The following is a 14884-nucleotide window of genomic DNA, read 5'->3' as shown; positions in this document are numbered from 1 at the left end:
TTGTGGAAAGCCTTCCCAGAAGAGTTGAAGCTGTTATAGCTGTAAAGGGTGGGCCAACTCCATATTAAACTCTACGGATTAAGAATGGGATGTCATTAAAGTTCATGTGCATGTAAAGGCAGGCGTCCCAAAACTTTTGGCAATATGGTGTATTTGATATTTTAGTTAGTGGTTAGTTATTTCAGAGACCCCCAAGTATTGACCTAAAGTATTTACCTCCTGATAGTGACTTATTTCAATTTTAGGATTTAATTAATTATTAGCTTTCCATCAATTCCCGAACCCCAGTTTGGAAAGTCAGACTTTGCAAAAAACGACAGTCATACTAAAGTGTTTACATCACGTTTTAAATTGTTTGTTTAGTCTGACTGAAATCAAACACACTCAGTGATTCTCCTAGGCCCAGTTTATACCTGATATCAGATCATCAGTGGTCAGGAGAAAGAGGTCACTGTTTATACACCACAAGTGCATCTTCTGTCTCCACTTGTGATCAGATTTCAGTGGGAGCCATTTATAATGTCAATGTTCCCTGGGAATCAATCCCATGACCTTAGTGTTGCTAGTGTCATGTTATGCTTTTTAGCTACACGAACAAGCATATAAAGGCTTAAACACACAAAAAGCATTTAGTATATAAAATGTATATAAAAAGAATATAGATGTGTAATAATCACTTTGTCAGAGGTGGAATGCAAGAGTTCACTGTCTTTTACTTTTGAATGCATTCAGACCTGTCCATTCAGACCTCACTTATCCCTTTGCATTTCATTTGCAGATATACCCGTTTAAATGTGTTATGCTGCAGAATCTGATATCTTGCCTCTGTTGTTTTTTTCAAGGCAAACTCACTGTCTGGAAGCTAAAAACAGAATGCCAGATTAAATGGGATTGGATCCAATCTATTAATAGGACAAGCTGGGGTCGGAAGGCAAATACAACAAGCTCTCCGTGTTCAATTCTTTATGCAAGACTCTCCCCAGACCATGGATATTATTATGTACCTCTTCGGTGCATATGAGCAGTGTTTCATTTTAAAACCAGAGGTTATTGCCTCGAGAGAGAAGAATCATCCAATAATTTTATGGGACGAAACAAGAAGACTCTTTGGGAATACATTGCGGTTGTTTTTTGTGAAGATGTGGGAAATATTATGACAAAATATCATTGTTAAATAGAAGAAGCAGCTCCGATCTCTGCAATGGTCCAGTGCCAAAGGATTGAAATGTGTGGATTTAATGTTCTCCCGAAGGCTTGTGTGGATTCAAACTTATCAAAGTTCAATGAAATATTGATGAGTCGGTATTGAGTTAACATTTGTGGACCTTCTGGAGCACTTTATTATGGATTCCTCTGTATTGTCTCAGCTAATGACTCTCTCTTTCTTCTCTTATTGGGAAACTGAACACATGGATCAATATTCAGCTGATTAACAAACATGGGGAGTGTGTTCTTGGGATCTGGAGATTAGGTCAAACAGGAGAGGCATCGGCTGAACATTGATTATCACAATGCACTAAAACTTTCCGAATCTCCTGTATCAACGAGGATTGACGGTAAGGCGCTTTTGAGAACTCTATATCTGACAACAGACTCTGTGAAAGCAGTGTAGGCCATGCTAAACACTCCGTAGGCCTGTTTGACAGCTGACCTGCTGAAATAAATACTGTTCTTTTTTTCCCTCCAATTGACCGTTGACGTATTTGTATGTGAAGTACACCTTCAGCCATCTCTGATTTTAATCATTTGATTTCAAGGAGAAAATAATAAAAAAAAATATGGGATGGAATTTTATGCTTTCATAGGTACTCTATGTGGATTTATAAAGAAATAAAATATTTTTCTTCAAAGCTTGTGGGGAAGACTTTTCATTAACCCAGAGAAATAACACTGGATGTTTTCTGATACACTCTAACTTCCCTCTTCTGCGCAGTGGTGTGATTATTTTCATAATGAAACATATTGAAAAGGTTTCTTCCAGCAGGTCTTTAGGGCTGAGTGTAATGGAAGTTAAGTCAAGCATACTACAAATCATATGCTAGTGATTTTCAGTTCTATGCATTACTCATAATCTCAATATTCTAGAGAGAATGTTTATCTTGCTACACTATGGAGTGTCAAATGTTTACAAACGCATGGATTATTTGTAGCCAAAGGCATTTATGCTAATAGAATAGCATAAACAATAGAATAGAAGGCGTAATGACTCGTATCACCACATGATGTCACTGCACACGCACTTCATGCCGACGTCCCGTCCTGACGCATTGCGTGGGGTCTGGACCGATGACTTGCAGATTTGAGATGTGGTGCTCAAACATCCTGATCATGGTACTTTACAGAGGTCACAGCACAGCACTGTTCTTATCAGCACTTTAATACTTTCTTAAGCTGAAAACATAAACTGTTTTGTATTGGTTATATAATTGAATATGTTCATATTACAATAAGAATTAAAATAGTATGTATTATATGAACCTATAGGAGAAAGGAATTGTCTGTGTTGCTAGTTTTATTTTATTTTGGCCATTTCCTCTAACATCCCAGAAGGAAACACCACACCTTATCTTATTTTAAATTCTGCTCTGATTTCTGTTATGATGATGGCAACAATCATGCGAAACCCCTGCTGATACTTAATAGCATGAATAAAAATCACAATGTTTGTGGATTCGTTTAGACTAATACACCAGAGAGGTTAGAAATCAGCATGCTGTGGCAGGCATTACCCACAATGCCTCAGTTTGTCGTTATAGGGCAGTTTATCAGAGTGAATGTGTGATGCAGATGCCAAAGGCCGTAAAAAGGAGAATGATGCCTTCTGATAAACATGCAAATGAATCCTAATGTAAAAATTACACAAATTTTGTATCGCTACAGGGCAGCGTAGCTTCTCAAATAATCTGTCCAACACACAGACACAGATGTTCTGAGAGACCGGTCACTTCTGTGATACTTTGAACTCACCAACAAAAGATGCAAAAGTTCAAAGCCTGAAGCATTCAGTCTAATAGTAAAATCATCATTGCCTGATCTCACTAGAAAAATAAGTTTGTTTTATTTTATTATTATTTTAGTTTAGTTTAGTTTAGTTTATATAGCTGTACTTATTTAGTTTTACTTTATTTTAGTTTTATTTTATTTCAGGAAAATGTCTTTAATAATTATATATATATATATATATATATATATATATATATATATATATATATATATATATATATATATATATATGTATATATATATATATATATATATATATATATATATATATATATTTGTTTTTTTTTTTTTTTTTGTTTTTTTTGTTTGTTTGTTTGTTTGGTTTTTTTTACAAATATAATTTAAATCCCTGAGTACATGCAGAGACGACTAAATAAATCCCACTCTCTCATGCTGTCACTTTTATTTTATTTTATTTTATTTTATTTTATTTTATTTTATTTTATTTTATTTTATTTTATTTTCCCAGGCATATTACATATGCATATATATATATATATATATATATATATATATATATATATATATATATATATATATATGCATATTATTTTACAAATTTAATTCAGTGCCTAAACTTACATGTATGTTGGAACTAATGAATAAATCCCTCTCTCTCTCTCATGCTGTCACCTATGGAAAAGAAAAATTGCCTTCATGGATAATTGGAATACGGGAAGGGACTGAGGGAAGCAGGAACGCTAGATGAACATTGAAACAAACTATGCTTTTAGTGACTGGTCATATTTCATATTTGTCCCATGGGGACCAAGCACTATTAGGCCCAAATATGTGGCTATTTTCTGTAAATAATCCCCAAATATTGCAACCTGTGACTGGCCGTGTTTATAAAAGCCTTCTGAGCAAGACCAAAGCCGCTATAATCACTCATGAGCTGAAGAGTAAGAGTTTATTCTGTGTTTACATCACAGAGCGCTTTCCATGCTCTCCGTTGTCTCTGCATAATGCCGATGACTCCCACACACGGCCGCGGTTAACAGTGTAATCTGAGAAGAGTCTAAACAAGCTTTAATAAAGGAAAGAGTTTTTCCGAAGCAGCTGAGGACTTGCCTGTCTGAACGTCGTGAACAAATCAATGCGTCTGATGATACATTTGTCTGGATACAGACATATCTTCAGGTCATATTTCATGTGGGATGCTGCACATGTAAGTGTCATGTATCATGAAGATGCCAGAGACTTCACAAGCTCTATTAAACCCCATGATTAGTGAAGCTTTGTCGAGCAGCTGGCGAAGTGTTTGCTTTTGCTGTTAATTAAACTCCAGATTGTAATTTTGAGGTGCTGTCGAGGAGAGCCTAAAGATATTCAGCAAAACACATTTCGTGTTGTTTCTTCTCAATTTAACATGGGGATTGATGGGAAGCTGTGGATCATTTCTGAAGCACTGGCTCACTTCCAAATTCTAGTGAGATGTTTCGCTGTTTATTGAGAACATAAGGGGTTGATTTTTAATTATTTTATTTATTTATTTGCTGTGTGTGAAGTAAAAACAGTGTAATGTTTCAAATGCATTTCGGGACATTGACTAACTGTTTTGAATGCAAAAACGTGTCTTAAAATTGACACACAATATGACAATATGCATACATCAATTTAAAAAAAAACACTTACACAAAGCACATGGGAGACAAGTGAATGATTTATTAGTCAAAGATTTCAACAGAGTTTGGTGTTTGCAAAAGTAAAACAGTTGTTTTACCCTTGTGGAAGAAAGTACACTTTAGCATTCTTTTAAAAAGACTTATTACTGAAGTAATATGTGTTTAGAGTAACACACGTGTGAACTGAATGTAATGTTGTCAGACACTTAATGGCATGTTCATTATAATTAAATGAAAACATAGTATAGTTTACATTTAGATTAAACGCAATTAGCTGAATTTTAGAGTGCGTTTTGACCCACTTAAGTACATCTTAAGTACATCTTTATATGCAATTTCATAATTATTTTGTCTTTGAAATATGGTGTATAAATAATGTGTTCTGCCAAATGCACTGACAAAATATATTTTTGGAGTCATTTCTATTGAAGCTTGTATGTCATGTTTTTAAATATATACTATAGTTTAATCACACATTTGTAATGATGAAGTTATAATTTAGTACATTTAAAAATATATATTAACTTTAAATGTAATACTAAATAACACAGTTAAAATTATAATCAAGTACTTTACATGTGCTTTAGTATGTTAGTCAGCACATCAAATTAAGTGTACTGCTTTAAAACATGACAAGATTATTAAAATAATGATTTAAAATGTACTTTAAAACTTTGATTTTGACATTGCAAAGTGCACTTTTACTTACGTGTGTTAAGAAACATGAAAGTGCACTCTCTTTAAGTACACTTAAGTTGCATTTTATGTTATTAATATTATATTATCTGCAAGTACAGATATAAAAAAAAATACACTATATTCAAGATTTGCACATTCAATACAATTAAGAGCACTTCCTTTTCACAAGGGCTTTTAATTAGACTAACAGTACTTTTTCTCTATCTTTGTCCACCATATTGGGTGTATTTCTCCACTAAGTTCATTGCATTGCATTATGGCACTGCCTTTTCCATGCATTAGAGTATGTACAAAGTGCCATAATTGCACTGGCTACCTTTTTGAAACAGCCTTCATGTCAGGAGCACACCTAGGGCGTCTTAAAACACTGCCTACATAGGGAGCTCACTGGGTTTTGGAACACAGCCAGTGTCTTGGGTACAAAATCATTAAAGTTGTTGTTTTTTTCAGTCAATTTGAATTTACAGCTGTTATGTCAGTCATGTTTTTGCAAATTTCATGTCGTTTAAAATGTCTTATCTCTGTTTTGTTTTTTTGTTGTTGTTGTTTTTTTCTTCTTTTCTGGTTGCAAACATATGGCACTATCTTCAATTGGTTTCCCTACAGAGATTCTCACACAGTAATGATCATTTTGAAGCCTCTTACGTTTACCACAGGCTCGCACAGACACAGATTAAGTCTTAAGGGAAGATATTATCATGATTGTCTTGTGCCTGTTGGCTATTTAGGGGAGTTTCCTCTTTCTGCCTGGGACTTTCCCTTCCCTGTCCCTTCTCAGAAATCTAGACAGATACCCATCATGCACTGCACACAGAGCCACATGCTATGCTAATGTAAGTCTTTCCCTTCCATCAGAAAATTTAAAATCAAATACAAAGTGCACTTTTCAACCTTAAAGAACATGCACAAGATAACAAACTAAAGAAGATAAATGCCAGTGCAAGGGATGCATTAGATAGTCATTTGAATGTTGATTAGTTTAAGTTTGCCTTTAGCTTTAATTGATTTTGCCTTCTGAAGTCTTAGCAAAGTCTGCAATCTGTATGACCAAAACAGCATTTAGCAACTGCACCAGAAACGCTACCATTAAATTTTAATTGTGAAATGACCTTTAAGTGGAAATCACATGAAAACACAGAAGATTAATCATTTCTTGATTAATTTTGAGTACTTACATTTGCTTCTCATCATCTGCTGCTTCTTTTCTTTCCAGAGCTGGTGTTATTGTGAAAGTCAGCGGTTTTTTAGAAGTGTCAATCTGGAGGTCTTTTAGAAACGGAAAATGCCAAAGCCATTACAGACGGAGTGCCAGGCCCAGTGGTGAGCTGTCTAATTGAGAAAAGCCTGGAGCAATCCAATCTCACCACTTTATTTATTAATTTCTGTTGGGGTATTTTAGGCTGTTCAATTGTTCTGTCCTTGAAACTAATTTTCTGCACTCAGAAGTGGCAATAGTCTCTTATACTGCTGTGTGGTAGAGTTTTATGGAAAGCTGTAATGTAATTTCTAAATGTGCAATGTTAGTGTTAGTGAGTCTGATTCAGTGTTCTCAGTGAACCAAATGTTTTGATTCTGTCCACTGAAAAGATTCATTCATTGACTGATTCAGCAGGTTACACCAGTATGTGGTCTATTTGACTTTTATGAGTGAGTCATTGAATCATTCAAACAATACAGTTGTTCACAATCGAAACAAGTGCTGAAAAATGGACAGATATTGTTACATCATTTTAACCGTGTTATCAGTAATATACAGTACAGTCCAAAAGTTTGGAACCACTAGGATTTTTAATGTTTTTAAAAGAAGTTTCGTCTGCTCACCAAGGCTACATTTATTTAATTAAAAATACAGTAAAAAACAGTAATATTGTGAAATATTATTACAATTTAAAATAACTGTGTACTATTTAAATAAATTTGACAAAGTAATTTATTCCTGTGATGCAAAGCTGAATTTTCAGCATCGTTACTCCAGTCTTCAGTGTCACATGATCCTTCAGAAATCATTCTAATATGCTGATCTGCTGCTCAATAAACATTTATGATTATCTTCAATGTTGAAAACAGTTGTATACTTTTTTTTCAGGATTCCTTGATGAATAGAAAGTTCAAAAGAACAGCATTTATCTGAAATACAAAGCTTCTGTAGCATTATACACTACCGTTCAAAAGTTTGGGGTCAGTAAGAATTTTTATTTTTTATTTTTTTTTAAAAGAAATTAAAGAAATGAATACTTTTATTCAGCAAGGATGCATTAAATCAATCAAAAGTGGCAGTAAAGACATTTATAATGTTGCAAAAGATTAGATTTCAGATAAACACTGTTCTTTTGAACTTTCTATTCATCAAATAATCCTGAAAAAAATATTGTACACAAATATGTTGTACAATTGTACACATTAAATGTTTCTTGAGCAGCAGATCAGCATATTAGAATGATTTCTGAAGGATCATGTGACACTGAAGACTGGAGTAATGATGCTGAAAATTCAGCTTTGATCACAGGAATAAATTACTTTGTGAAATATATTCAAATAGAAAACAGTTATTTTAAATTGTAATAATATTTCACAATATTACTGTTTTTACTGTATTTTTAATTAAATAAATGTAGCCTTGGTGAGCAGACGAAACTTCTTTTAAAAACATTAAAAATCTTAGTGGTTCCAAACTTTTGGACTATACTGTATATATACACATTTCTTTGTTCTTGCTAAATGCAACTGAAAAGAAAATATCTCCCTTTGCATTGAACTTTGAGCATCATAACTTTGCAGATGCTGTTTATGCTCAAACAGCAACATTACACACAGTTAAAAAAAAATGTAATCATAATCACGGATCCATTTTTTCAACTAATATTTATATTTTATTTTAATTAAGTTTAATTTTAATTAACAGTTTTTTTTTTTTTTTTTTTTTTAATAGTTTTAGTTAACAATGATAACCCTGCTGTCAGTATGCATGTGGGGGAAAAAAACGTATTTGTCGGTTCATTCATGGTGCACCGTGTCCCCGTTCGTTTCATATGTTCGTGATTAATATGTCTAGAGCTGTCTTTGAAACACTATTGTGTTTTTATGTGTGTGTACGGGTGACTTCTTTGATCTCAGCTCTGTCTAAATCCCCTCTGTCGCTCTGAAGGCTTAAGGGTCTCTCATGCTGTGGTGGTGACTGCTGGACGCAAACAGGTCTTGAGTAATGAGAGCACTGAATTCAGCTGAGTGACTCACAGTTCATTACAATCAGCTAGCTGAAAGGAAAACGCCCAAATAGTCTTTGGGTCAGGTTGAGCCCATGCCTTCCTAAAAAAAAAAAAAAAGATAATTGTGTGTGTTAAAGTTAGAAATAAAGTAAGAAATATAACGTCATAATTATGAGGGGGGGAAAAATGTAGTGTATTTAACTGTTACTCTGAGGTGGAATATAAAAAAGTGTAGCAAGCATCAAATGGAACAAAAAATTGGTTTTGCTGAATAGCGATGATAACATTGCTACATTAAGATTATTTTGTTATATTTTAAGTCAAGTTGCAAGAATGATGTCAGTCACATGCTGCAACTCAATCATCTTCTAACATTTTCTTTAGGCCTTAACCATCTTAACCAGTTTTAAAACTGTGGTAGACCACAGACATCAGAGCAGTTTCAACTGTTTTTTAACATTACAATCCTCTGAACGCACACACTAGATGATTCAGCCAGACCGCGAGACCACACACCGGCCGACTGTAGTTCCGATTTCACAGTGGCAAGTCCACAGACACGAGATCTCACAGAAACTTGTGTGATCAAACGTTACTTCAGAAGAACAACAAATATGAAGGACAATTGATGCTGTCAGCTGGATCTCCTGGCGTGTGTTCTGTTTTGCAGCAAAAAAAACAAAAACCATCTCCATCCCCCTCATCGTTGGAGGGTGAAAATTGGGCCCAAAATCAAGCTCAAATTAAAGTGTGGTGACAGCATGAGTGGGTAATTTAACATGAGTACAATTTAAAGAGATAGTTTGCCCAAAAATGAAAATTCTGTCATTATTTAGAGAGATGTCTCCATCTATTCACTCAAAACTCTGACATAAAATGTTCATATGAGGTTCATTCTCGTGTGTTATGCAGCATGTTGTGAGGTTTGTTCTCACACTTAAATCACGTGGGGTTGAGCTTCTGTTTATGTTCACTGATTAATGTTTATATGTGAATAAAAGCCTAATTATAAAGCGATCGAGTCTCTTCAGAAGGATTAAACCACTTGTTTCATAAGGATTTATTTCACAATCCCTTTATGAACTTTTTGAAACATGAAAGACATTGAATAGTTTAATAGTGTGGAATGACATGAGGGTGAGTAAATGATGACAGAATTTTCAATTTTTTTAAGAAACAAAATCACAAAATGTCCTTATGTGTTTGTGATGGATTTCACTAAGAGACTTGCTTAACTTGAAACACAATGAATATGCTGTTCATTGTGATGGGGCCAAATATATATTTGCAATAAAGTAATGCAGAATACTGATAAAATAAATAATTATGGCTTGCACATAGTTATAGTTATGGCTTGCAAACATATAGTTATGCACATAAGTTATAGTTATGTCATAGTTCACCTAGCATTGGCAGGTATAAAATGTATGTTTGTACTTTGGGTGTAGCCATCCTGAAACCACAGCTGACTCTCGTAAGTGTTCAAGTACATTACAAAACCTTTTGTACATAGATGAACATCAGCCCTAATTCATGCCATCTAAAAATGCAATAGACATAAGTCTATACATAAGGGCCACAATCACAACATTCCTCTTATACACTGCAAAAAATGCTGTTCTTACTTAGAGTTTTTGTCTTGTTTCTAGTCAAAATATCTTAAAGTTCTTAAATCAAGAAGCATTTTCTTGACAAGTAAAAATTATTTTCTTGTTTTCAGGAAAAATAAGTCAAAATTAAGTAAGTTTTTCCTTAAAACAAGCAAAAATAATCTGCCAATGGGGTAAGCAAAATAATCTCATTTCAAACCAAGAATAAAATATATAATCTTGTTTTCAGTTTGGACTAAGATTATTTTGCTTACCCCATCGGCAGATTATTTTGCTTGTTTTAAGGAAAAACGTGCTTAATTTTGATTTATTTTTTCCTGAAAACAAGAAAATAATTTGTTCTTGTCAAGAAAATGCTTCTTGATTTAAGAACTTTAAGATTTTTGACTAAAAACAAAACAAAAATTCTAAGTAAGAACAGCATTTTTTTGCAGTGTAAAAAAGAAACCTTTCTGAAATCATTATCATCCCTACAAACAGCAATGGCACATAAGCAATGTCAAAAAGGTTTTGTAATGAACTGAGAGAGCGCTATATATTTCTTCCGAACACATCTTTGAATACTGAATACAGATGTATTTATCAAAAGCACTGTCATTTGTAGTGCTTTCTTTTCATCTGTTAAATGTGAAAGAGAAAGACACTCACACAAACACAGACTCTTCGTAAACATATTTTCATGCCCACTGTGTGTATGGAGGGAAAAGAAAAAAAAAAACTAAAGTGAAAGCAAAAAAAAAGGTTGTGAGGCAGATGCTTATTGCTGCATGTTGAGATGTAAGTATTATGAGAGTCAGAATGCATGTGTTAAAACCTTGAAGTACACTTTAGCATACCTTTACAAAAAAAATACTTCTTGCAGAAATGTACTTATAGAAGAATATACTTTAGTGCAAACTAAATGTAATGTTTTTGTACACTTTAAAATTTAAAAAGTAAAAAGTACTTTTTTAAAAAAGTACTTTCAAGTAAAACTTTTTATTTGGCATGAAACTTTGTGCACATTTTAAAAGTGTGCTTAAGTGCATTAAGAAAGTATACTCTCTTTAAGTGCACTTAAAGGGTTAGTTCCCCCAAAAATGAAAATTTTGTCATTAATTACTCACCCTCATGTCGTTCCACACCTGTAAGACCTTCGTTCATCTTCAGAACACAAATTAAGATATTTTTGATAAAATCTGATGGCTCAGTGAGGCCAGTGAGGACAATTTCAGATTGTCCTGCAAAATGCGGGACGGGTGGTCACCCTAATTTGAAAGTGTTAATTGTTTTTCTGTCTATAAAGGCCTCACTGAGCCATCGGATTTTATCAAAAATATCTTAATTTGTGTTCTAAAGTTGAACGAAGGTCGACAGGGTGAGTAATTAATGACAGAATTTTAATTTTTCCGTGAACTAACCCTTTAAGTGGTCTTTCAGTTAATCAATATTGTATTATCTCCAAGAACAGATTTTTTAAATATACTTTTAAGATTGGAAGTACGCTACAAGTTCATGTTCAGTACAAAAAAACAAACAAACAAAAAAAACAAGGTACAAAATTAGATAAATCAGATTTTGGGAAATCTGAATATTGTTGGGTAACAACTCTAATCTGAATATTGTTGGGTAAGGACACTAATCTGAATATTGACACATTCCAATTACTATCAGTATAATGATGTGCATGTAATGTAGTCTATTTTTGCTGTATTTGCAGGTTATATAGTAGCATAATCATTATTCGACTCGTGTCATTATTCAACTCTCAAATTCAGTGTAACAGCAGTCTTTGCTCTTCCTGCGGTTCACTTTTCCCCCTATGGAGCACCAGCTCTGACACCAGCAGTATTTTTAGGGGGCATGTGTGTATGTGCTGCCAGGGACTCCTCAGGCTAATGACCGCTAACAAGAGCAGATCCTGAGGCTCTTTAATGAGTCAAAGGGAGATGGCAGGCGCTGTCTGGCCTTCGGTTCATCAAGCGAACACGTTCAGCAGTTTCTATGGGCGAGCGCTCTAGGCTGTCTATACTTATCAAACGGCCTGCTTGAAATCAAAGAAAGTGTTTGTGTGTGTGCGAATGTCCATCTGGGTGAACTTATGGGTGCTCGTGATCTGTCAAACGCCATGGAGCGTGAATGATCTAATTATTGAAAACTTACCTGCATAAGAAAGAACATCTAAAGTGAATAACTGACAACAAACCTTTGTATAATCTAGAATAACCCCAAACACAATATCATACGAAAAAGAAATAATTTCCTTTTCATTCAGGATTGAGTAACACACGCACACACACAACAGTAATTATATAAATGAACTCGCATTGCGGGAAGTATAAGAGAATTTTTGTTTTGGTTCCCATACGCACTGAGAGGTGAGCGAGTTAAACGCTTTCCTTTGTGCCGAAGCGCTTGTGAATGACATGGACTGGCAGTAATGAAGGACTCTGCTCATGAAACAATGATAGCTTTTTTGTGGCTCTCCAGCTTTGTGTGAGGAAAGCTCTTTGAGTAACAGCCACATGCTTTGTGTCCTGAAATAGTATTTTAATGAATTGTGTAACCATCTAGGAACACGCTGGGATCCGTGCCGGCCAAGCCCTGCTCAAAGAATGAGGCTCCGCTCCACATTTGAAGGGGGTCAGAGGGACCGTGTGCCAGGCCTGCACTCACACTCATACATCAGGAATGAGGGAAGGGGAATACTATTGCATTGATAAATGTCAACTATTTAGCAAGGCAGGGAGAGTAGAATGAGATGACATTCTGAAAACATCAAACCAAACGACATTTACATGCAGGGCCTAAAATCAACACTTGCCAAATGAGAGTAAAAATAGTCGTTGGCGAGTATATGAAACCGTGTCAATCGCCAGTTGGCGGGTAACAATTTTATGAATTCTAACAATGCAATGTTGTGAGAACATGAACACGTGAATGACGCACACAACAGTTGACGGGTCAGTGCGGCATCATCACGAAAGTTTAAGAATTGCTTCGTTAAATATTCATCTGAATGTCTGAAGCGTGCGCCCAGAAAGCCGAGTCCAAGACAGCGCACGAATACTGAATTGAGCTCTCTTTTACGTCTTTTTGCACTTGAATGTACAAATATGTGCAAATTATGTCCAAAAAATGCCAGTCTTGACGAGTATTCAAGTAAACAGTAATTAACATAAACAGTCGAGGAAGAAAAAGCATGTATCAGTATATTGGATCCGTGCATTTGGTCTTAAAGTGACAGTAGCCTAATACTACTGTTAGACCTACCTGAAAAGCACTGTTTATTTCATTTGTGTCTTAGCTCTATTGTATTTATTTTTGTTTGTAATTTGATTAGTTATTTTATGACTGTTTAAAAAAAAAACTTGCCTTTAATAATGTTTTAATTATTAGTTAGGCTTAGAATTGTTGCATTGGTATCAAAATTGAAATAGACAATTGTGACTTTTCACTTGTATCTAAACTGCCTGTTTTTGCAAAAACAGTAAAAAAATATTTATGTCTGGTAAACTTTTTTTAAGTCACTTTGGCAGGTGTGGCAAAAAAGTTAGTTTTAGGCCCTGTTTACATGCACTGTTTATGAAGTGTGCCTTGTGAAAAAGAAGTGTACTGAATGTGCACTTGTAGTGTACTTCAAATCTTATATATTTAAAAACTAAACTTGTAGATAATATAATATTAATGAAATAAAAGGCCCTTTAAGTGTGCTTTCAGTGTACACTTTCATGACTGTTTCTCAGCACACTTTTAAAAAGTACACTTTGTAATGCAAAATCATTGTTTTAATAATATTTTGTCATGTTTTAAAGAAGTACACTTATTTTGATGTGTTGACTAACATACTAAAGAAGAACTTGATTATAATTTTAAGTAGTGTGTTATTCAGTGTTACATTTAAAGTTAATATATTTTAAATGTACTAAATTACAACTTCATCATTACAAATGTGTAATTAGAAATATATTTAAATTCATGACACAGAAAACATTTTTTTTTTACAGTGATAAGAATCATTTAAAACTTTTAAAGTTTTGTTTTGTTTTGTTTTGTTTTGTTTTGTTTTGTTTTGTTTTGTGTTTTGTTTTGTTTTGTTTTGTTTTGTTTTGTTTTGTTTTGTTTTGTTTTTTGTTTTGTTTTGTTTTGTTTTGTTTTGTTTTGTTTTTTGTTTTGTTTTGTTTTGTTTTGTTTTGTTTTGTTTTGTTTTGTTTTGTTTTGTTTTGTTTTGTTTTGTTTTGTTTTGTTTTGTTTTGTTTTGTTTTGTTTTGTGATGCCCAGAGTGTGATTTTTCATGGCTGATTCCGATACCAGTTGGTGTTTTTTTTTTTTTTTTTTTTTTTTTTTTTGCTCCGCTGGTCTGTTCTCCTCTTTGCGTCTTCACCTGCTAATGTACTGTTTACAGACTTTGTAATATTTTGTAAAAGTATAGAGATTGGCCAAAATAAAACTTAAAACCGTTCCAATGTATGGCCTATTTTCTATTATTTTTCAAATCATCCGCTGGGCCAGATTGGACACTCGTATGTTTGACATTTTCAGTCAAGTGTAAATGACATGGAATTACAGTCAGTTTGCACTAAAGTATATTCTCCTACAAGTACATTATTTCTGTAATTAGTATTCTTTAAAAATAATGCTAAAGTGTACATCTTTTTCACAAGGGTTAACATGATATAATGAAGCTTGTGAAGATACTAGTGGAATTAATGCTGTCTGTACAGATGTGCGACTGTGATATTAAATGTTTGGTCTGCATTAG

The 14884-nt window shown here is 33.9% G+C and overlaps 1 protein-coding gene across 1 annotated transcript in view; it reads left to right on the top strand.

The window, feature by feature from the left end:
• The window catches only part of si:cabz01090165.1 (uncharacterized protein LOC100333421 homolog), a 196734-nt gene extending 194884 nt beyond the window's left edge, over nt 1–1850 (top strand). Inside the window, exon 5 of the mRNA XM_048168655.1 lies at nt 843–1850. The gene's annotated coding sequence lies outside the window, so the exon portion shown is untranslated. The remainder of the gene's footprint in view (nt 1–842) is intronic.
• The last annotated feature ends 13034 nt before the right edge of the window (nt 1851–14884 follow it).

The sequence above is a fragment of the Megalobrama amblycephala genome, linkage group LG19, assembly GCF_018812025.1.
Source record: "Megalobrama amblycephala isolate DHTTF-2021 linkage group LG19, ASM1881202v1, whole genome shotgun sequence".
NCBI classification, from domain to species: Eukaryota; Metazoa; Chordata; class Actinopteri; order Cypriniformes; family Xenocyprididae; genus Megalobrama; species Megalobrama amblycephala.
Note: the sequence above shows the minus strand (reverse complement) of the source record. Positions and strands in the feature narration are given on the sequence as shown.